We start from the raw sequence: 24,212 nt of genomic DNA, 5'->3' as shown, positions 1-24,212 counted from the left end.
AATCAAGGTTATTTGAGTGGGACTGCAACAGTGCATGGACCCATCTCCCAGCAGCAATGCAGATACATCTCCTGAGAAACATGAGAACAATATATTCAAAATGCAACAGATTTGGTGTGCATGGAGGGAAGCAACCAGGGATTTATACTTATCCCTACAAACCACGTAAAACATGCTGTTCTGACAGCAATTCAAGGACTCATCAATACCTTGGGTAGCCTTCTGTATTCCCCTTTGTGTGTTAGATCTTATGTTTCTACAGATGAACAGTATCTCCTCATAGCTATGATAGCTTTCAGGTATCCTCAAGGAAAAAAAAAAAAGTCTTCCTTCGGATAAAGGTGCCTGCTGTTTGGTTTTTCTATAACACAGCAATTTCAGTGCAGGAAAGCATCAGTTGGCTAATGCACAGCAAGCCAAGAGTTACAGCTGAATGCAGCATTTCATCGGGGCAGGCTGGTGAGGTTGCATCTATGCACAGGCAAGCAGAACAGTGCCAAGAAGGGGCTGCACAAGCTACTGATGCATTGCAGATAAAACGTAGAGCAGCCGAGCTGTTTTGGCAGCAAGCCTGTTGGAGTGGAGAGCAGGAATTCTGCCTCTGGGGTGGAAACACATATGTGCCTGCTTCTCCCTTTATCCAACGTGGCCAATGCTATTTTCAACACCAGATTAGCTTTAGGAAGTACAGGTGTGCAAGTATCCTATAGCTGTTTCACAGAGCCCAGACTCCGATATTCAATCCAGCTTTCCTTTTATAATTATGCAAATACTCCATCTTCAGAAGAGATAATCATTTAATTAGGCAATACTCCTACGTAATTATATGAATTGTCCGTTTTGCCACTTATATAGCAGCTAATTGTAGACTTCAGGAAAAAGCATTAAAGTATCTTTAGCCCTACTGTACACAGGGAAACCAAGACAAAGCAACACTACAGTCTCTTCCAGGATCCCAGGTCAAACAGAGCCTGAGCTTGCTGTCACTGAATTAAGATGCAAAATTTTGTGATACTAGTAGGAAGAAGGCCATAGGAAACAGGTAACGACTCCTACCAGCTTTTCCACATTGCCCCTGGATCACACTGCCTCCCTTAGCTAGAGTGAAGCCTCTAAATAAGAAAGCAGGCAGAGATTTAGCTTCTCTGTTGCTTGACTTGAGTTGAAGACACATTCATTCTAGCATCTCTTCAAGCCTTGTTGCTTCCTATGTGGTTTTTCTCTTTCATTAATCAGAAAAAAAAAAAAAAAAAGTGAAACCTCGGTCGTTTTGCAAAACTTCAGTGTTCTCTGGTGAAAAATTAATTTTCCTTGAACTTGATGTTCCTTAGTGTTCTCCAACAAATGCAGTGAAATTCTGACTCCAGAGCCACACCTAGCAGTGAACTCTGCATTTCACATGTCACACCACAACGTGCTAAAACAAAACTGACAATCTGAAAATAGATACGCTTTTAATTTGCGGACAGAAATGTTTCATTAGAGAGGAAAAAATTATTCCTTCCTCACTTTATACTTGCTTCCCTTCGTCATGAAACCAAATGAGAAAGACATTTACAGTCTGAAGAATCTCTTCCATTTTGTGACATTCGTATGAGCTATTGTTTCATACGATCTGCAGACTCTGATAACTAGAGACAGTCAATAGCAATCTGGAATTCAACTAACTGGAAAGCCTGGCAAGTTCTGAATTTGGCAGTGTGTGATGGTGCCGAGTTTTTTGCCTTGTGTTTAAGTCTCATTCTCACAAATTATGAGAGCAGGAGTGTTCAGTAGGACTTTTATTTGTTAAAATTCTGAGCTCTGTTTGGCATGCAGAGGACTTGGAGCAATTGACCCATTCCGCTATCATACCCTCATGAGCTCAGTGGTAGCCTCAACTCATTAAAAGATTCAGGATTCAGCTCCAGCTCCTTCCCCGTGCTGCCATGAATGCCCCGCTCCATGGATTTGATTCTATTTGTGTAATGTTCTAACCCAAGTTCACTTTGAAAATTTAAAAATCGCAATGTCAACCTTTCTCTCTGCCTTCTCCAGTAGTCTGTGCAATATTTCATGACAGATTCCTTTATCTACGGCTATAAAAAATTTATTTTTCTGTGAATTCCCTGACACCAACCCACTTGAGACAAAGCTCTCTTGTGACGTTCAAGCCTAGCGTGTGCACCAGACTGAGATCAGATTTAAAGGAAGAAAAATTAAACAGCAAAAAACTACACATCAGCAAAATGAGTTCTTTGAAACCATTTTCAACTGGCTGAACATCAGCTTGCTCTACCGGCAATCAATAAAACCCCATCTCCAAATCCTGGCATCCACACGGTAATAAAATGTTGTAACCAGCAGAGAGCTGTAACAGAACTGTAGAGTCATGCTGCTGCAATACATTAAGTTACATAATAGAGATAGCCCGATCTAACACAGCTTCCCTTTAGAAACTCTTTTACCCAAGGATTGTTTCTCTCCTTGGCATGAAAAAATTACCTCCTAACTGCACTGGTCTGACAAGCTTCTCTACCTGAGGATATTTTAGTGCCCAAGCCTTCAAACGCTCCTGTTGCACCAAGAATAGTCAGTACCTGCACTCCATTGCACTGGGCACTGTACAGAAATGAACTTTCTCAAAATAATAAGGCCTTTCCCACTGCTAAACTGCTGAGAAACAACTATTGTTAGAAAGAAAGGACAGGCTAAACAGAGCAGAGAATTATAGACAGGAGGAATGGAAGATTACGAATTCCATTTTCACAGATAATGGTAGAGAGGCTAAAGCTCACAGCCACACAACTTCCTTGGCTCTGAAATGACACTGATCTCAGGACTTTGATTACCAAAGACTCTGCACCCCAAAATACAAAACTATAGGCACCACAATCTCATTGAAAGCCATGGAAGAGGAACTTCTGTGCAAGTTTTATAAATCTGGATTTAAGGAGCTCAGGATCATAGTGGAAGTTTCTAGCAGAGCAGATAACTGATGCTTAATTTAGGGACTAGATGTTCTCCAAACACTTGCTTCATAGCCTCCAATCCCTACTCCTGAGAATCTCAGTTATCTGGGAAGAAAAGGATTAAAAGTCTAGTCCTCCTCAATTCCATACAAAGACTTGAGCCTTTCAACGCACAGAGCACCTTAGGGGAGTTTGACATTTACCCCAGGTAATGAGATGACGTGAGGTACTGCTTGAAAATTGATACCTTATGAAGAGTTAGAGAAACAAAGGCAGTATGCAAAGAGTTAAATCAATATTTCAGAAGGATTTATTAGTTCTGACGTGTCCCTGTCCTCCTCTCCATATCTCTACAGGCTTGTTATCTCCTCTCTGACTGCCTTTCAGCCATTTTGTACCATAGCCAAGGACAAGCATATGGCCCACGAGCCAATTCAGCTGGAGGGAGATGCTGTGTGTCATGAGGGTTGTGGGTGCTCAGCTTCCTGCCTGCTCCATGAACATCACCCCACACACTAATAACAGCATTTCCTACCTGCTGAATTTTGTGCCCTGCATACTGGGAACACAATGAAAGGGATGACAAGTAACTGTGCTGGCAGCAGCTAGAGTATTTCCAGTGCCAGAGTAGTTCTTCAAACACATCCAGAGTCTGTATTTATTCTCCTGGCTACCCAAATTAACCTCCTGCCCCTGGAGATGAATGAGCAGAATGAAGAGTAACATAGCTCCTGACTGTGCTTCTGTGCCGAGGGCTCATTTGTGACAAGGAGTAGGTGAAAGAAGGGCAGGGGACAGACACCTTCATATCTCATACAACATTTGCTGGCCAGCATAGAAACTCGCAGTAAGCGAGACAGCTGCAGCCTATTGTTGGTATTAATCAGTATTAAATTTCCACTCCCCTGCAAGAGCAGAGAAAAAGCTGTGATGACTTTGATGATATGAAATAAATCTCATTTTTGAGAGCCACACAGGAACAGGTTCACTAGTTACAAGCCATTGAAATATAGTATGGGTTCCTTGGAGGAGACGGTTCTTATTTTGCACCAACTGAACGTTTTCTCTAAGGACGCATACTGGTTGGGAGCAGCTGTTATATATCTGTGCCTATTAATTTTCCTGGAAATAAGTATTTAAAATATGCATAGTCAATAACAATACTTTTGGCTAGACTCAGACTCTTCCTTGTCAGTGAAGGAGTGTGCAGTGCAGAAAAAGAACCAAATTTGTGTTAATACATTACTTCCAGCTCCAAAAAATATTTTTTTCCTCCTAAAAAAATTAACTCCCACCACCACCACCCCCTTCCCTTCCCTAAAGAGGGCCTACAGGAAAGTTGGGGAGCAACTGTCAGGGAGTGTAGTGATAGGACAAGGAATAATGGTTTAAAACTAGAAGAGGGGAGATTCAGGTTAGGTATTAGGAAGAAATTCTTCACTATGACAGTGGTGAGGCACTGGCACAGGCTGCCCAGTGAAGCTGTGGATGCTCCATCCCTGGAAGTGCCCAAGGCCTGGTTGGATTGGACTTTGGGCAGCCTGGTCTGATGCAAGGTGTCCCTGCCCATGGCAGAATTGTCCCTGCCAGGATGTTTGGAATTAGATAATTTTTAGAAGGTCCCTTCCAACCCAAACCATTCCATGATTTTTCCTGGCAACAGAAAATTGGAGAAAAAATAAAGTAGTCAATTGTATATCCAGTATATCTCTCCATTCCTTCAGAAGGTCAGAGGCCAAAGGTTACTCATAACCTTAAAATTACAGGACACCACATGCAAACATAATATATTGATTATCGTTAGATGTCAATAAAGTTGTCCAAAGCCATTTAGCTTAATTCTACCTTCTCAACCTGAAGAATGCCTTAAGAAAACAGGTCTCCCTGGAAATATTTATACATGTAGGTCTATGATCACATGATAACACATTATTTTCTTTTTAGGAGACTGAAAGTATTCTGTAAATCTTAAAACATGGTGGTTAGACAAACAAGTTTCACGTCCCCTCTTCAATACTGAATATGCAGACAGCTGAAGTCATCCTGTCCATGAAAAGAAATATCTGACACCAAGTTCAATGTAATTTTCTCTGGTAGAAAAAATTTCCTGTGTACTAGCAGGAAAATTATTCTAAATGAAATTCCTTAGCCACCCAAAATACAATGCCAAAGGAAAAAGGAGACCAAGTCACAGCATAGCAACTTAAAATATATGAAATTCGATTTTGCTTCCAGGGTAATAACCACAAGAAATAACCATCCCAATTCTCCTCTCATTTCTGATTTAGGCCAAACCCTTCTCACAAAGTACACTCATAAAAAGCCAGCCATAAATATAGTGACAATGATCCTGCAAAATAGCCTATGAAATTTCTATCGATGCAGTGTAAGGTGTGCCCCAAGGAGACAAAAGTCCTTCAGAACAAAGGAACTACATCAAAGGATCAGAGCTCATTAAAGGAGACCCACCTCTTGCCTGTCATAATCATTTTTCAAAATGGGCAAACCTGTGGACAATGTGATCCTTCTCACCCACCACACAAAAGGCATAAGGAACATTCATCGAGTGCTCTCAGATCTCTGTCAAAAAGATATCATCGCCATATTATAATTAGTTCTGTAATTCCCCGGAGCAAAGATGGAATTTCAAATCATTCCAATAACCAACCTAATAAAGCCTTGTCCAGCCCTATTAGGGAATGGCGCGTTTCCTTCAGCATGGCCTCTCAGATTTAACAGCTTCCAATCAGACACTTGACATTCAGCTCGGCTCACCCATACCATTGTGCTGAAGTGTGATGGCTTCTGATCACATTTAAATTGCTGCAGCCCAGTACAGTGACTCCCAGTTTCCACAGTAGGTGTGAAAAGAATCAACCCTACAAATATATCTAATGATAGAACTAAGCAAATTCCACACTAGTGTCTGAGCAAGCTCCTTTGTTTTGCTAGTCACAATGTGCAGATAGGAGTTTCTGCCACAGAAACCAGGAGGAAAAAATCCCTTTAGGAAAATACAGTAGCACCCCAATCCTCCTGTTACTCCGATCTTTAAGCTTCTGATGACTTCTTAAAGGTAATCTCCACTTTTGTTTTTTATCTGAAATACCCAACAAGAACATGGAGCTATCAGACAAATATCCAGCTGATACCAGTTGGTATTACTCCATATGTCAGTAGGCCAATTAAACCAGTTGCAGATTAGTTCCTAGCATCAAGACAGCTATTTTGAAAGCAAAGAAAGCCCAGAAGTGATACTATAAGAAGTGTCAGGTTGTAAGCCTCCTTCCTAACAAAGGAGAGGATACGCTAACCTGCTAGACATGCCCATATTGGAACTGTACTCTGCACAAAAGGGATTTGGAGTCATGGATACCATATGCTTATGGGGGCACAGCTGTTCCCTTTCATAGCTTCGCCCTCCGGTGTTGGAGTAACCTGCTCCTGCTCTCCTAACAGACAGGCTCCCAACAGCCATGTGTGCAGGCAGGCAGCCAGCTCAAGATGGCAGAAAGATACCTTTGCAATACTGTAATAATACCTCTTGCTGAATCAAACAGTGCATGGAGCTAAAGCACTGCCAGCTTGGCTGATTTATACGCATTACATGACCTAGGACCTTCTAGTTTTGATGTTCTTGTTTCAGATGCCTTTGAAAGAGTCAAGAGATTAATGAAAAGATATCTGTACTGGCTGATGACCTCTCTCCCTTACCACCTGCTCCATAAAATTACATGACAAGCTGTCTAGAGGAAAAGCAAGAGGTAAGGAAGATGAGATGGCAGCTGCCTGTAGAGAAGCCCTGGAAATGCTTCTACTTGCTCTGATCTGACTTTGAGTCAAGCAGCTCTGTTTGGAAGAAGTCCTCTGCTTGGCAGAGACCAGTGAGTCAGAAGCGTGGGCTGTGCTGCGTTAGCAAAACCGAGCTCTGAGCAGAATAACAATGGGCTTTCTCTCCTCTTCCTTCCTATACCTAATTACAGCACCAAAGCAAAACCCGCGGCGCCTGCGTTGCTGCCCTTCTCCAGGTACCCCTCAGGCCAGACACCTGCTCAACGCTGTTCTGCAGAAGACATCTCCCGCAGAATTATTTCATTACTTTTTCAGACAACTGATACATATCCCTCCAGGACCAGAATGCTCCTAACAAGTGAACATCTCAAAACCCCCCTCCAGGGGTTAGCTGTAGCAGTAAGAGTAAATAAACTCAGCAGGCAGGGAGAGAAGTAGCACCTTGTACCACAGCGTCCAGAAAACATTGAGCTGCAGTTCACATAACCCAAAAAAAAGAGCATGCACTTACATTCCAGCTGCAGACAGGCTGTGGGAAGGCTGGAAGAGCATTTTAGTGTTTTCCTCCATTTTGTGTTCCTGCATCCAGTCCACTTACAAGTCAGCATTTTTTCAGCAGCACCTGCAGGTGTGAAGTGCTCTGAAGGTACTGGGGAACAAACAGAAACTCAGTGAGGTTGAATCCTCGGAGGGAGAAGAGCTTATTCTTCTATCTCCAGCAACAAGTAATGTAATCAAAGTAATTACATCTAAGCAGTAAGGATAGGTGCTGCCATCCATCTTTAAGTCTTCTCTGTCCACCCCCTCACAAAGAGCAACACTCAGGGGAAAAAGCCAGCTCTGACCCGAGGAATGACTAAAAGGCAGGCAGGTCAAAAAAAATAAAAATGAGATCAGTACTACTCCCCTGTCTTATTTCCTTGTTCAATAGATTAAGGGGCAATTAAAGTCTTAACAGTGCTCTTTATTATTCTCAGGTGGATAGGAGGGGGTTGCTGGAATCACTGGACCCTAATGCAGGTGAGTTAATTTATGGCAACTGAGAGGCTCTGGCCTCAGTTTGGTTGTTACTAAGTGCTGAAAACACACAGACTGGTTGTATTATAACTTGTCTTCAAAATTACAAACACATTTACCCACAAAATAAAAGCAATCCATGGAGATCAATCAGCAGAATATTATTTTTTTTTGTTGGCAAAACAATAGCATCTTAGGTAGTTTCTCTGACTGCAGCCATCTTCGAATAAATTACCAACCTGTATCTTAAATACGTTTGCCTTTCTATCTGATTAATTAAAAGTATGGTGTATTTTGTAAGCTAGTCAAAAGTAATTTTTGACAGCTCTAGTAAGGAATGCCTTCCAAAGGGAGGCACACCTTACCAGTTATAAAGAGAGCAGCAGTGCCAAGGTGGACAACAGAGCCCAGGGGTCTGATGAAGAGAGGTTCTCCTCAACTATCATCTTGCCTGGGATTATACCCGAGATGATGTTATTTTATTATAGAAAACAAAAGTGCTGGACTCCAGGAGGAAGAGGAGTAGGGAATGAAGGAGTGATGTTGAGTCTAGGAGATGGGTGGGGGTGGAGGGGAAGGTATTTTGGTCTTTGTCTCAGTTTCTCACTGTTCAAATCTATTTTTATTGACAATAAACAGATTTTCCCTAAATTGAGTCTGTTTTGCCTATGGCCATGGTTTGTAAGTGATCTTGCTTTGTTGGTCTCAACACAAGACCTTTTCCACCGTTTTTTTTAAATCCCTGTTCCATCCTGCTGAGGACTGGGGGTGACAAGGCAGCTGGGTGGGTGTCCGGTGGTCAGCCAACATCAACACAACATAATGCCACAAGAAAAAAGCCTCCCCCTGCACAGAACAAGCTGTGGACAGCTAAGGCCCAGGTGTATCTTCAATCATCTACACATATACATGGAAGATAGGAGACTCATGAACCCTTTTTTAAGGGTGGCCCAAAGGTATATCCATTGGCAAACATCCTACAGAGGAGAGGCCCAGAGTCCCAGACAACTGATAAACAGTTCTCAAAGGTGAAGGTAGGGCTGCATCAACCCTTCTTCTCATATCTTGCCTTTCTCTTTTTTCCCCTTTTTCCATCTGGCAATAGTTGAGAACTCTAGGAAAGTCTGTTATGTGATTATTGGATTGCAAAACTCTTTGGACAAGCACATTGCAGCTGAGCTGATCAGTTTAATGCCCATGTCATTTTCAAAAACAAATTTAAAAGCACATTAATCCTCTTGTACCATAGATTTTTTGCGAACTGCCAGATCCAATACCTTGTTTACATGAAGCATGTGCTAATTAATCCCAGATAAGAACAAACCCTTCAAATTCAGTAGGTGGTGGAATGCATATCAATCTGTTTTACTTCTGTTATTAAAAAACTCTTAGGCATTCCACGATCAACAGGAATTGGATAATTATCTCTTTATTTTCTCATATTTTTAGCACCAACACTGGGCATACAAATGAAGACCTCACTAAAATATTTATTTCTAATATGAGTTTTACCTAATGGTCTTAAAAACAACAGCAATTACATCACCAACTGCAGTGGATTTTGAACTGTGGGAGTGGGGTGGCTCATCTCATTTTAGCCCTTCTCCCAGCTCTCAGGCACTGCAAGTTCTGTCCCATCTCCAGCTGAAAATTGAGATAAACCCTGGATCTCCTCCCATTGCTTCTTAAAATGCTTAATTTGAACATTAGTGCTGAGTTCTTTGCCATTGTGGTGTCTGATGGGGCTCAAATCAAATAAATCTGGGCCCAGCAAAGAATGTTCGCAAACAGATTTACCTCTTTCTGGATACTGAAGCATTCAACACTTTGGTGAGACCAAGACCTGGCCCATGGTGGAGAAGTTAACAAATCCCTGCTGTGGATAAGTGGAGCATCTGTCACAAGAACTGGAGGTGTTCTCCTTCCTGTGGCATTCTCCTATGCCTGTATGTTTTTGTTAGACTCTATATTTAGTCTCCAGTTGTTGCACGCCTGACTTGCTCTGACATTTATAGACACTCTTACACAGGTAATCTGGGAGAGAAGTGGAAAAAAAACAGGAAGATGTTAAAGAAAAAAAAAAAAAGAAAAAGAAAAATGGTTCCATTTAATGGCAATCTTCAATCCTTCAGTTGCACTCAGAATAAAAGGTAGAAAAGGGAGGAACAAATAAGATAAATGCACTAGGGCATGGCTGGGGATAGATACCACCCAGTCTTTTACAACAAAATGCTGCAGTAAAAGTATAACATTGGGAAATAATTTGCCTTAAGGTTGAAATATTTCAGCTGCTTCCGATCAGCAATTGCATTTAGGTGGGTGAGGTTTTATGGCTCTAATAAGCAAGTCTAGGTTTCTGGGACTCCTGTGCACTGGAAACTTATATTACCTTTTTATAAAGAAGATAAAAATTATTAAAATCTTTACACCAATTTCTACACAGAAAAAAATGCCTTTCAATAGCTGTATTTTAAAATGGCCTGTTTATAGGATTATGATATAATTTGTTTATGTTTTGGTTATTCTTTCAGGTTAGGCATAACAAAAGCATTTCAGGCCTTTTAATGCAATCTAAAATCACATTTTTCTAGATCTCTGTTCTGTGTTTCCATGCCTTTTATCCTCATAATTCCTCATACAGCTCTGGGACCCCCCAATCAGATCAGGATCCCACTAACAGACTCAATTTTGCACAATATAAGCATCCAATTCCACGTGATTAGATAAGCAGCATGCAGAAAAGAGGATGATAGCATCTGTCAGATGAAGATGCTCCAAAGTACTACAGTGATTTTGGGTAGTGTGTAGGGATTTCTTAGAAAAGTCATTCATATAAATCTGTATAACACCACTGACTTCAGAGAGCCCGATTCTGAAAAGAAGGGAAAAAAAAAAAAAAAAAAGTAGATTTCCAAACTGGTATAAATCTCTGTGATGCTGATTTCAGTGCTGCTGGATTTCCAGCAGCTGCAGGTAGCATAAATCGGTGTACCTCAGCAGAGCTTCCCTAATCTGAACATCAGTCCCTCAATGCTCAGCTTCTTTCCTCTAAGTGTTCAAACCAGGTATTAGGACACAGGAGTTACATCTGTAAGGACAAGGGAAAAAGTCAGTTATCAGTCATTTCTCATATCACTTTTGCAGGCATTAATAATGCTAACAGGGTTGATGGCTTTCTGCCTGTCCACTAGTAGCTAAGTGGAAAGCTATCAAAGAAAAATCTAGGTCAAAACCAACCTTTATGTATGTCTTTTCTTTAAGATTGTTTGAACAGTACATAGAGGTATGCTCCATTATCTGGGGAACTGTATCTGTGAAAAATATAGTCCTTGTAAAATCTCTGGAATATCAGCTTTTCTTCTGTATACAATGAGGACACCTGATTCTTCTCACTTTCTTTTTTTTTTTTTTTTGGTTAAAAGGACGCCAGTTTTCATTAAGCCTGCACAAGTTGGGACAGTATCAGTTTGCAGTAAAAATGGCTGAGGGTTTGAAATTCTAGTAGTTTCTTAAGAACAATTCAACTGCAGCACAAATGCCATTCAGTCTTTCAAGTGTTGAGTAATCCTGGGTGTTTTATCTGACTTCAATGGATATGCAGTCACTGGAAGAATAAAGAACCAGAATACGTATTTCTGCCTCAGCTGGACTTTGAACACTCAAGTGGTTTTCAATCATTTTTGTCTCAGCAGCAATTATGTGTCCAGATCCAGCAGAAATTATTTGGCAGATATCTGGCATATTAGCACGGTTATGCATTTAATATCCACACACCAAAACCCTGCATGGGGAGGGAGGGCAATGGGATTTCTGGCACTAAATCCTCCAGATTCACAGAACTAGAAATGTCTTAGGATGGACTCCACTACTGAGCAAAAGAAAAAAAAATTTAAAAAATGTTATATCCAAAAGTGATACACTGTCAAATTGTGTTCCTTTTAAAATTTCAGGCTCAAGGTTACTCATGTTATCATTAGTGTCTATAACACAGGTTTTCATTGTAGTTATTCTCAACTGATGTTGATATCTTTTTCTGGCCAATTTTTAGTCATCATCTTCTCTGTACTTTCAAAAGATATATTTTGCTGCAAAGACAAAAAAGCAAAATTTATTCCCACGCAGACCATTGATTTTCTCTACAGCACTCCACGGCACCCACAAAAAGTATTCATCATTATTAGTATGCTGTAACAGCTTCAAAACATTTAGTTAATAGGGTGTTTAGGACCAGCATTGGCAAATGCTGCAGTGGCTTTGCAAAAAGTGGTATACAGTGGTATATATTAAGCTATAGTGGTATATATTAAGCTCATTTGGCTAGTACAGCATCCCTGACCACTGGCACTGCACTCAAGTCCATGAGCTCTGGATCCATCCCTTGGGTCATTTATAAGCATACGACTTAAACAGGCATGAATTAAGTACAGCTCCACTGAAACACATGGTATTAGACCCTCAGACAGTAAAAAATTGTTACACCCCAGGGTAAGGAAGAAGCAATGGATGTTTTCTACAGGTGAAAAGCTGTGAAACCCAAATGCCTCCCATGGCCACTGCCATCTTGCTGAAGCAAACGCTCAGACTTCAAGCTCCAGCTGAAAGCACAGCCTAATCCTGCTTGTTTAAAACCTGTGACTGTCTGGTTTCTGTCTTCATCTTCATTTTCTGCCACTCTGTATGCACGCTGCTGATTCTTACCCTGTTATGTTACTTTATATTCAGTCTTGCCATTCCCTACCTCAGTAAATTTCTGCAAATCAAATTCTGCTTTCACAACCAGAGTTATATTTAGCAACAGACCCAGGGTTGTTTTTCATCTTGTGGTTCAAAAGGTTTATTTTTCCTTCCTGTAAATCGTAACCTAAGCCTGAAGATTTATCAGGCCTGAGTCACCCATAACACACTTATTACATTGCTGTGCTCTCTGCAAAGGCACTCAGAATAAAAGTGGTCCAGCCCATGCATAGCTTTGGTGATAGCTCTTCAAGCAGCAGAATATTCATGTCCCAGTCAGCATCCACTGGAAGACAATTGTGAAATTACTTCTCACTTCACAAAGGAACAAAATTGGGTCCTTCACTAATGTTACTTATTTAGCATCTTTTCATCTTCTTAATTTTACCTGATGAAATAATAGCATTTGTTGTCAATCTCTTATTGCTGAGGCTGGAAAAGCTCATGTATTTAGAATTAGCATTTTTGGCATTTTATGAGAGCTGTTTCCCAGAAGCATCATTTGCTTCTATCACATTAAATATTTTTTTTTCCTGCCCCTCAGTATTCCTTTCCAGGGCTTTTATTTCCCCTGTATCAGACAGATCAATCTTGTGGCAGCTAGTGTCTGGTTATAGGAAAATCTGATATTGAAAGCCTTGAAGTGACCTGTAAAAAGCACCGTGTACTTTCTCTTGTTTCTTGCTGACCAGCACTCAACCTTCTAATCCAGACAACAGCTCTGTGCTGGTGTTTTCCTACTGCAAACACTCCAAGTCAGTTTGCACCCCTACCTACGTCATAGCAGTGTGGTAGCATGAGGGATTGCTCTCCCATAGCTGGTGGTTAAGGGTGTGATTTTTAAGCATGGAGTGTTAACCAGAAGTTCAGCTACACTGGGATAGCACAAAACACTACTAAACTGCATCTTTATACAGACACTGATTGCTTTTGGGGAGGGCAATAATGATAGCTACACTAAATTGAGGTTGGTGTCCCCTGATTGCTTTGCTCTTTGATGGTTGTTCCACTGACCTCCCCAGTTCCCTTTCCTACTCTGTCTGAAACTGCTTCTTTCACAAAACAAATAGATGGCTTCAATGTGACAAGGTTTATCATTTAAAAACCTCATTTCATTGCTTCTTTGATTGAGAATAAAGTTGCATTTCTATTACCCCTTCTATCTGTCAAAGGCCATTAGCTAGAAATCTCATCATAATTCCTTGCATAGTCCAAGTAAATGAATTTCTTTTCATGGTTCTGCAGCCTGAACATTTTTATTGTAGCTACGCGAGACAAAGAAAACCCATTTTTGATAATACATCTTTCCTTCTTCACTACAAGGGAACGCAATTCGGCCATGTCCCTTCCCTTTGTCTCCCGAACACCCCCGGTTTGCACATACCAGGTTTATTTTGCATCCAGGGCTTTGTTCAGACCTCTTCTGGGCTTTGCTGTGACTGGAGAATTAGCAGGGACCTGACACCAAACAGCGGGATCCACTCAGCATGAGATCTGAGTAAGCCACCAGCTCTTCCACAAGTGTCTGGGCCTCTATGGGCCTACCTCTATGGGCCCACCCTGGTCCTCAGGACCTAGGGGACCTGTCAATGCCCTCAAATTCTCCAGAATAAGAGGTTTTAGGTAGCCAGCCCTAGCTCTGCACATTAAATGCAGAACAGTGCTCCAGAAGATTTTAATTAACCAAGAAGCACCTTGAACAGTCCTGCGTTGAATCCTATGGAAGAATCACTCAGGCAGAGAACTACTGGGCCCCTTTGGGTCACTTCATTCCCCAAATATTCAAGCTCATTTCTGAGATAGAAGTTAAGCTTCTAAGCCACTGAGAAAAAAATTATAAGCAACACCAAATTCTCACCTGATAGCAAATGAAGACAGGAAGTAGTATTGATTTTTCATTATTTTTTAAAATAGCTTAATACAGACTTGGCTTCAGAGACTCACCCCTACACTTGCTACATTATCTATTTTGCTGCAGTTCTGTTGAGCACTATCAGCCCAGTCACTTTAAATCAGATTTCCATACTGAAGCTGTCCACTTCACAAGGGCTTAACTTGGAAGCCAAGGGGATCTGAAACCCTAAACCCAAAGAACACAACCCCGTGGCTGCTACCACATTATTCAGTGACTATGCCAGAGCCTTGCATCACTCGCTGCACACATGGCTTGTCAAAGACCACTTGTCAGACATAACAAAAAGCATTTCCAGCTCTGAGAATCTGTGTGCATTGTACACTGAAGAGATACCTTGGACATCAGGTTGTTACATTTGATTACAGCATGCAAGTAAACATGTAATGAAGCAAGATGAGAGGATTTGGCTCTGTTGAAATGGTTAAGATGAGAAAGCAGAAAGATTGCTCTTGCTGCGTTCTTAACAGATGTGCTGTCATCTATGTATTTTTTTGGTAGCTGAAGCTCAGTGGAGGATGAAATGCAGGATACAGAAGCGCTTTCACTGGAAGTCTCCCAGTAAATCTTTTCCCCTTGTTCTTGCATTAGATGAGTGGTGGTACAGAGTGTTTTCAGAGAATCTGAAATAAAGGACTGATAACTGAAAGCTCTGGAGCTTTTAGTAAGACTTAAGACATCAGGATCTGGTAACAAAGAGTTTTTGCAATTCACACATTTTGCAGAAGAATTTTGCCTGCCAAGTGCCAGATCACATCAGAGAGCCTGGTTTTGCATAACAGACTGAGAACAGGCACCAGACTTTAGGAAGGGCTTTTCTAGTAGTGTGAGCCTTCTGAGGATCTCATTAAGAGCTGAATTCCATACATTACAGTTTTTCCTCAAGAAAAATCCACATAAATATTAAAAATGCCACATCCAAGGCCAGTAATGTTCTAGTTTACTTTCCATTGAAGGGCTTTCAGAGGCTCATTGTTTCTGCATGTGCTTTTATGGAAGTATTTGCAGTTACGTGCTGCTCAGACAGGTTGTGACGGCTTTTGGTGCTATTGCTACCACGTTGAGAGGCTGTTTACAAAGGCCACAGAATAAATGATAGCCTGTTATATGGACCACACCAAACCCCAGGTCCCCATACAGAAGTTTAAGCAAACCACTCCCCTGTATGATTTAAATCACAACCAAGTTCACACAGCCCGATTAAACTGACAGCTAAAAGGAATTAAAGGAAGAAATCAAATGGAGTAGCTTAGAACTCTCTAGTTTTCATTGTCATCTCCAGAAGTTATAATAATGCCCACAGAAGTAATCTGTCAGTCCTACTTTATCTACACAGCATATGTTCACCTCCACATTGACTTGCTGACATCTCTGGGTGACAGCATCACAAAGTCCCTTGAACACTTCCTGCCTGGCATTTTCTAGCAGGTTCATTAATTAGCAAGGGGAAAGGTTATTTGCTCTGCCAGGTTTATTTCTGTTTTGTTACTGACATGCTATCTGTTTGCTATGGTGAAGCCTCTTACAGAGCTGCAATTAAAATACATGAGTTAACTTACCCTTTTCTCCTCTCTCCTTGTGGAATTATCTTGCTGTCTAGTGTTTTCCTGCTGCTTAGACACGCCACTCACACTGTTCCTGCAAAACAAGAGATCAAGTCCATCCAGAAACAAAAATCCCATATTGCAATCTGGCAGCATGGATTTATTCCATCAAATACTTATTTCTGTGTCAACACTCAAGCCCACGTGGGATCCTGCTTCAGTCTGGGTCATCCAGGGCAGCTTGGCCACATTTGAAGTTTCTGATGGACAAGATTAAGCTTTCCACTAGAAAACTGAGTGCCATAATGTGTAAGGAAGCATGAAGCAGTCACTAAATAGTGACACTGGAGTGTCTGGGACTTCGAGAACCCCACCTGTACCTTAGCACCTGTATCTTAGCTTAAAGAGCTTCATATTCTAGCTGCATTTCATAATCAGAAATACACTGCAGCTCAAACTAATTCAATTATTAAAGGTAGCACAGTTCATTAATTGATCCGTCTTCAGTGTTAACAGGTTTCTACCAAAAGAACAGACATTGCTGGGTCTTGTGCAGATATCAGGGACTATGCATCTCCTGAAATTATTCAGAAATAAGTATTTCATGCTCCAAGACTCCAGAATTCTCAAAACAGTGCAGTGCTTCCTATCTGACAAGGAGAAAAGCTGCCGTACCACAAATAACCTTTGAAAATAGTTCAATATCAAATTACTGGGGATTTGCTCCCTTGTACTGCATTTGACCTCTTTGCAAGTAGAGGACAGAAAAAGATAATTAAGCCACTTAACAGCATCCAGACACATAGCGCTACTTGAGATAAACATCACAACAGAATTAATGCATCACTTACCTAATAAGCAAGGAAACAGTCATAGCTCAAGCCTTATCCTTTAGACTGCTGACTGAAGAGCTCCTGTTACTCTACATATCATTAATCTAAGTACATAAAGGCCTTTCCTGGGGGAAGGAGCATTTGTTTGCTAAGAAGTATCAGAAACAGCCAGAAGAGATCAATTTTACACTTCAAGGTCTATAAATGAATTAAAGAAATCCTTCCTGAAGGCCATGTCAAATAGAGACATCAACTGTACGTCAGCTGAAGCAAGCCATGAGCTAAAAATGCTCTGCTTCATGCATGGGTACGTTTACTTCGTTGTTCAGCTCTTACTGCAGGTGCCAAATTTTACATGTACTTTCTTTCACTGGAAGAAAAACAAGACTGCTATTTCATTCACTGTTTTGAGTAATATTGCAGAAGTATATGTATATTTTCACTGTCTAATGAATGGTTGAGCCCTTCAAGTAGTGAGTGCGAAAAAAATTCCCCTTGATATTCACATTTTGAACAATGTGCCTCAAGCCAAGTCCCTAAATCTACATCTGATGTCCAAGCTAGGGCAGATCAGTGCCCAGACATACAAAACACCCACATCTGACTTCTGCTAAGTTCCTTTGAGGATCCATAACATTAATTTACTACCTGAGTGAAGGATCAGATCTATCGCAGATCATCTCCACCGTATTTTTTACCAAGGGAGGGGAGAAGCAGGAAAAGGAAACACTTTTTCACCACTGCACAGTCAGAGCTGGGCAGAGTCTGGCCACTGCAAGGCACTTTGGAGAGTTCCTGACTGTGGAATCCAACTAAAGCCAGTGAATCCCCAATTAGATGTTAAATATATGTATAAGGCCACCTACTATGCTTTCTATTACCCTGTATGATATTGACAGCTATTCAGCATTCTTGTGATCCAGTAGAGCATGAAGAAAGCATCTTGGAAAAACGCCTTGCCAGTACACCTCAGAGACCAAACGGAGTTCCAGCTTGAAAAGAAAATTCAGTTGGGTATAAAACTTTGTTAGACAGATTGAGGAACTCATCTGAGAGCAAGGATTAGCACCCCTACACAAATATTTTGCATATGGCAAGTCAGAGGAAGCTGAGAAAAACAACTCATCCATCCATTGCATCAGTGTGATCAGAAAAAATATATGATGGATGGTCCAGAAGGAAAAACATCATTTATCAGCTTGCTTCAAGCCTAAAATTTTTAGTTGTTTTTTTCTTAGCTACTAATTCTTCCTGACAAGAAGCTTTTGATCAAGTGTTTAGACAACAGAAAGCCCTAATTTGCAGTGCCAGCAGTAAAGCTGTCTGTTCTGGAGGGCCAACATCCCCAAGCACTGCATGATATCCTTGCTGAGAAGGGCTGGGTTGCCAAATCCCCCTACTTTGCCTTGCTGAAGGGCCTTATCCATCAGTTGTGATCACGGTTGTGGCTTTTACTTTGAACTACTGTTAAAGATCTTTAAAGACTGAAGTTGCTGCAAGTTATCCTTGCAAGCTATCAGCTTCCAGAAAAAAAAAAACACCTCCTTCCCACCCCCCCCCCCAAACTCCTGAACTTGAAACAGACTTATGAAACACAAGCCTGTCAATTATCATAAACTGATGAAATAGAAAAAATCTCTGGATAGAGACATTGCTTTTGTGCCAGGCATCTGTTTAGAGATGTTTATTTGTAGCAGGACCCATTTATGATTAAGCTCCTGCTGTGAATAACCACTCCTTATCTCCCATAGCTACTTTCTAATATCTCTGGGATATTGAGCAGGAAGCCATGCCAAGCACTTCTGCAAAGAGTTATTGTAAGAAGATTCAGAGCAGGTAAGAAGAAAGCATTATCTGATAAATGAAAGTGATTTTATTCACCCTTCAGGATGCCTCACGTAGTCTTAAACCTCACAGCTGTTCTTTCAGGGCAGTAGTAAGACAGAGCCCTAGGAAAGTGGGATTGCATCTCAAATCCAGTGCTTTTATGCTTACACAGACCTTGCCACAGCACTCCTCCTTCACTGAGGCCTGCTGTGACTACATTAGCACATTTTCAGAGGCTTGCAGCTCCCACCATTGGGGCACAGCAAGCCTCCATCTGCAGCCCAAGAGCCCACAGTCACACAAAGGAGTTAAGCCAACCTCCTCTACAAGCTGCACCATGCACACATGGAAGTCACTGTCTGTCAGCCAAAAGGGCAGTAGCTCGTTAAAATATGTTAACGAGATCTTCTTACTTCACCTTTCATCTAGGAAGGAAGTTGCTTCTGTTTTCTCAGTGTCACTTAGAGGCAGCCACTCCTGCTTTGGAAAGGATTTGATTGATTGTTGTATCTTTCTTGCACCATCTTCTCATTTCTTAATGTTTGATTTCTGTCTTTGTGAAGAGAGAAAAGGCCAAGATAAAGCAGACAGCAAGCATTTCCCTGGTGACCTGGGGGAGAAAGCTTAATTAACACTCAGAAATCCCCTGCATCTCAGAATTGCTCAGCACTTGTGGATAGGCTGCTGCTCCCAGCTGCCTTAAACACAGGCGTGTGAACTGTTACAGCTTCAGGTGATATTAATGTGTTTGTTAATAACAGCATCCTCATCTCCCTTGTAACCAAGCTGCCATTGTAGGAACATTTACTAGGGCAGGTGCAAGTAATTCAGAAGTCTTGGGCCAGGAATGCCAAGTAAAGGCAGAAGTCTTGGGGTCCTGCTGTAAGGTGGTCTTGATCAATTCTGGGGGCCTTTAAAAAGCCCATACCTGGGATGTGAATTATTCCAAGATCAAAAGCCCATGCTTTGTTATCCCCTACCCTATCACTAGAGAAGGGATCAGAGCCCATCATTAGCCACTACCTGGGTACAGCAGGTGCAGCTGCTGCATGTTTCTAAGCATTTGCCCTAGAAAATAACTCACAAGGTTACAAATCTCACCAAGCTAGACATCAGGCAAAACATTACAAGGTAGACTTCAAATATTACACTATAAAATCACCTAGAGATTGCCCAGAGACACTAGCTCACCTAGACACCCCAAACCATATGAACAGCTCCTTCCTTGCCACCAGAGCCCTCAGGGAAGCTCCATAATTAGCTGCTTCCCAAATTACACAGCGCTGCCTAAAAATCCAGGGTGCTTTAAGGTATAACATCTATTATGACATCTATTCTCAGCTGCAAACAGAGAATCACCTTGGAAAAACCTGGCCACGCTCTCTAGTTACATAGCATCCTTTATATACGTAAAATACATACATTAAAAAAAATAATTAATAAATAAATAAACACAGAGAAAGCTCCTGAGACTACAGAACTCAAGGGGTTCATGGCCATCAGAGGGATTAAATGCCCACAAGCAGAGTGTGGATGAGTGAGATTGGCCAGGTAGGAATTGGGCAAGAATAAATGCAGGTGGTAACACAGGATGAGTTAGAAATACCTGCTCCTGCTGCTAAAAATGGACATTGTTCAGTTGAAGAAGGAATTGCAGTTTTTATGCTGAAAAGATCACGGAAAATAAACCATAAAGAATATCAAGCGCTTTATATGAGCTCTTCTAAATTGCTTTAAGATGCAAATGTCCTTGATGCTGTCTAGTTAGAGTCACAATTTGAATTTTGTTCCCGAAGCAGGTTTATTTCAAGGTCAGAAGATCATTTGTGAGCTGAACCTTCTCAAAAGTGAGCTTTGTTCCCTTTTCTGTCTCTAATCACTTTGTTATAAGCTTTCATGGATCAGTCAAAATGCATTGTATTTTAAGCCAGACCAAACAAGAGTGGAGATAGAAAGAAAAAGTTACAATGGGGAAATGGCATTCATACAAATAAATAAAGAGTGGAGACTGAAGCTGACTCTCTGTTTTATTTCCTTTTGATTAGTTTAGAAAACAAAATATATGGAGATGTACAAAGCAATACGGGCTTTGTAAATCTCTTTTCATTTCAGTGGTGTACTAAAGTGTGTCACGTTTTCCTTTACGATACTGCTTTCTCATGGAATTATAACTTAGATAAAACAAACAAAACCACCAGAATGGAAAGCTGAATCTTGGCAGACGGGAAAGATCAGGCTAATATTAAAATAAAGGATTTGGGCTCTCTGGATATAAAGCAGGACGGACAGCATAGGAGCAAATGTGTCTTTATCCTCATTTGCATTTCCACAGTCCTGACACTAAATGTTTGCATTTTCCAGCTGATGAATACAGTAGTACAGAGTTAATTCACCATGGAAGAGACATCCAAGGCTTCCCCATAGAATTAGGAAGAAGCTGAGTATTTAAAGATGCTAAAACATAGCAAAAAGTCACCCAGAATAATAAATTAAGTGCGAGGGTCACTTAAGACTTTCTGGTAAACTTTGTGTTCCTGTTCATGGGGTCACAGATCTGGCCTCGTACTGACCCAGAAGTACATTAAAAGCCCACCAGGGACTAGATTTGGGCTTTTTTGGAGGGTGCAGCTGAGGAAGTGCATCTACAGACCCAGCCCCAAACTCCCAGCATCTCTTCTGCTTTTCACATCCTGTTCATTTCTCCATTTCAACTCCAGAAACTAGTTATGAGCCTAATCCCTCTTTCAGTGGTGATTTTGCCATGGCCCCAAATTGTGCAAGATGAATGCATTTCTTAGAAAGTCCCTGGGCTCGCATTCCAGCTTTCCAGCTGACTTTGTGTGGGCTGAAATCGGTCTCCTCGTATTACTCTAATTTCCTTCTTTCTGGTCTTTCTCCATCTGTGACTTGCAGATTTGTCCATCATAAAAATGGCAGTGGGGCAAAGAACGGTATTAATAGAAGCAAATGATTTTACAAGCTTCAAAAAGTGCTGTAAATCTAACCCATAGAGCTAAATTTCCATAACAGTCGGAGCATGGTTACAGCTGGGAAAGCGACTGTAGAAATGAACCCTTTTCCCTCGATAAGTTTGCTCACAGAGGCTGAAATTGATGCTCCTAGACCAGCACCTCTCAACACAGGGCTCACGTGAGTTTTATAATGCCCAATCCTTAACCCGAAGCTTGTCAGGGACTCACTCTTTTGGCTCATGATCGCCCACTGGTTGTTACTGGGCTCACTGGGTTGCGCTGGGTGCTCTGCAAGCAAATACCAGCTTCTGGCCAAACTCATCACCTGCAGGGTTTTATTACCCTGCAGTGCCTTGTGCTAAAACAGAGTAATTTACTTCTCTTTGCTGCTTCAGTTCCCCAGGTTGCCTTCAAGAAAAGGCCCGCTGTGGGCAGTTACATGCCCTAAACACAGTCTGAGATGCCAGCAGACTCAGGGAACGGCCACATGGAAATTAGGTGGCAGTGCGGGTCAGCATACGGATCATTGTAGCATGACTCAGGGATGATTCTGCAAACGCCTTAGCAAGAAATAACAGCTTGAAGTTTTGTCCCCTGAGCAGGATCAAGACTTCAGGGTCTAACCCTTGATGCTTCAACTTACAGCTCAATTTCCAAAGCGTATTGAGTGTACCAAAATACTTCCAGATGCTTTTTGTTTGTCTCCTGAATTCAACACGTCAGACAAGGCAAGAGTAAATTGCCAAAACATCTTGCAGATTGAGTGCTGCAACAGTTTTACCTCCGACTTCATTTCAGAAAGACAATAAATACTCTCCTATTCCCATCAAGGCTCCGTTGAAAAGCAGGGCTGATGCTCCATTAATCACTAGTGCGATGGTTGGGCGTCGTGAGAGCCAACATTTCTCTCTCTTATAATCACTGAAACATCAGGGGACAAATGGCTAATTGAGAGGTTTACCAAATAGTGGAAACCACTAAGTGGCTGTCAGTCAATTAAAACTTTAATTCCATCTGAAAGTCACATTGTTAACAAAGCTGATTTTTAGCAGCAAAGGATTCGAACTGACGGATTAAGAAATAGAAATCCAGGAGGAGGCCGACGGGGTGAGGGTCTGGTGAGGAAATCACAGCCTCCTGCTTCCTATCCTTGGCTTCCAGCACTGCTGACAGGGACTTTTGCAGCTCGTGATCCAAAATGTCTTACAAATATGATCGAGTGCTGGCAAAGAGAACAGCTGATGCACAAGGAGGTGATGTGCTTCCCCAAGGTCACATAATAAGCTGGAAACAAAGCAGATGATGCCCAGGCGGCAGCAGCAGATGCCAAGCGCTGTTAGGACTTTTCATTACTTCAGGACAGGCGCTGAATTACCCCAGCTACCTGCACTGAATATCTGATTTCTTTTCTCTTGCATAACAAGCAGAATACGTACAACCAGGCAGGGGTTCTGGATGTTGCAGGGAGAGGTCTTCCACTTGGTTCACAGTGGATCCGTGTGTAATTTTTGTTTGGTTTTGGTGAAATTGCTATCTTTGAGCTCAGGTCACCTTGATGAGATTTGCTCTTTGCCCCTCATTTTAGTTATTCTGAATGATTCTCTATTGTTCGTGAGTCCAATGCAGAACCAGAAATGCTTTAAGTTTGTGCAAAGCCAGTTTGGATATTGGGCGATCAGACAACAACGGGAGACAACTGGGAAACCTGTGCTGCTTTCAGCAACACCCCCTCCGGTGTCATCCACTGCCTGCAGTGCAGGGAAGCCTGGTTCCTCCCTGATCTCTTCATTCTCTGGCCATACAAAGAAAAAAAGCAGGGCAATAAGCTGCAGTTTGACCTTCAAGATCTTCCCATGGCTGGTAAACAATTCCTTGACTACACGTCAGTCTTCTGCTTTAGATTGCCTGAGCGAGGTGCGCGTGGACTAAGCAATTCTTTTCGGTAGAGTTCAAGGTGCCTCTGACCCAGCCTTCGTACTTAGGAAGTCAGAGAGATTTTTGCACACAAAAGAAAACCAAGGAACATAAAACCTGGCACAAACCCTTTCTAATCTCTTTTATTATACTGACCAGAATTCATTCCCGGTAGGAAAGAGACCGGCGAGAGGCACCTCTCTGCGGGCGGCCTGAACCCCCGAGCTGCAGACAAGCTGGTTTGGGGCATTTTCTTTGTGTGTCTGTGGGGTTACGGAGCTGCAGACACAGGCTCCAAAGCTCAGACCGTATATTTTCATGCTAGGTAGGAACTTACACTCACAGCGCTTACACTCACTTGCAGTCCCTGACTGTAATCTTATATCTTCCACAACCAAAGTCAAAATTAGGCTGCATGTTTTCCAAACACATTAATTTTCTCATGTTTTTTATGCTCCCCATGCTGAAGACTGAATCCAACTTGCATTAATATTTATGAAAAAAATCTCTCACTGGTGTCAGAAGTACCTGGGCCAGGCACGGAGTTTCTTGACAGAAGAGGTTTGAATTTTTGTGTTATCCTTTGCAAATATGTGACCTAAATAATATGAAATATATTACAGTGTTTAGGCCACATTATACACTGAGAGAAATATAAGATTCATCTGTGCAACTGCACCTACATGAGCCTATATAATTAAACTGTGAATATCAAT

General features: G+C 41.6%; 1 protein-coding gene across 8 annotated transcripts in view; it reads right to left on the bottom strand.

Annotated features, from left to right (window-relative positions):
- The window catches only part of LOC311424452 (uncharacterized protein), a 184,351-nt gene extending 164,268 nt beyond the window's left edge, over positions 1–20,083 (bottom strand). For 3 of the 8 annotated variants that reach the window (XR_014686094.1, XR_014686095.1, XR_014686096.1), the window contains exons 1-2: positions 7,491–7,749; positions 7,255–7,392 (exon numbers count right to left, since the gene is read on the bottom strand). The gene's annotated coding sequence lies outside the window, so the exon portion shown is untranslated. Of the gene's footprint in view, positions 1–7,254; positions 7,393–7,490; positions 7,750–9,557; positions 9,795–10,702; positions 10,849–13,919; positions 13,953–15,965; positions 16,045–19,028; positions 19,255–19,969 lie in introns of those variants that run through there. The other 5 variants (XR_014686097.1, XR_014686098.1, XR_014686093.1 and 2 more) reach the window with 4 other exon arrangements.
- Positions 20,084–24,212: the final 4,129 nt, after the last annotated feature.

Source organism: Aythya ferina, assembly GCF_964211825.1.
Source record: "Aythya ferina genome assembly, chromosome: 27".
Lineage (NCBI taxonomy): Eukaryota > Metazoa > Chordata > Aves > Anseriformes > Anatidae > Aythya > Aythya ferina.
This window is presented reverse-complemented; position numbering and strand designations above follow the sequence as displayed.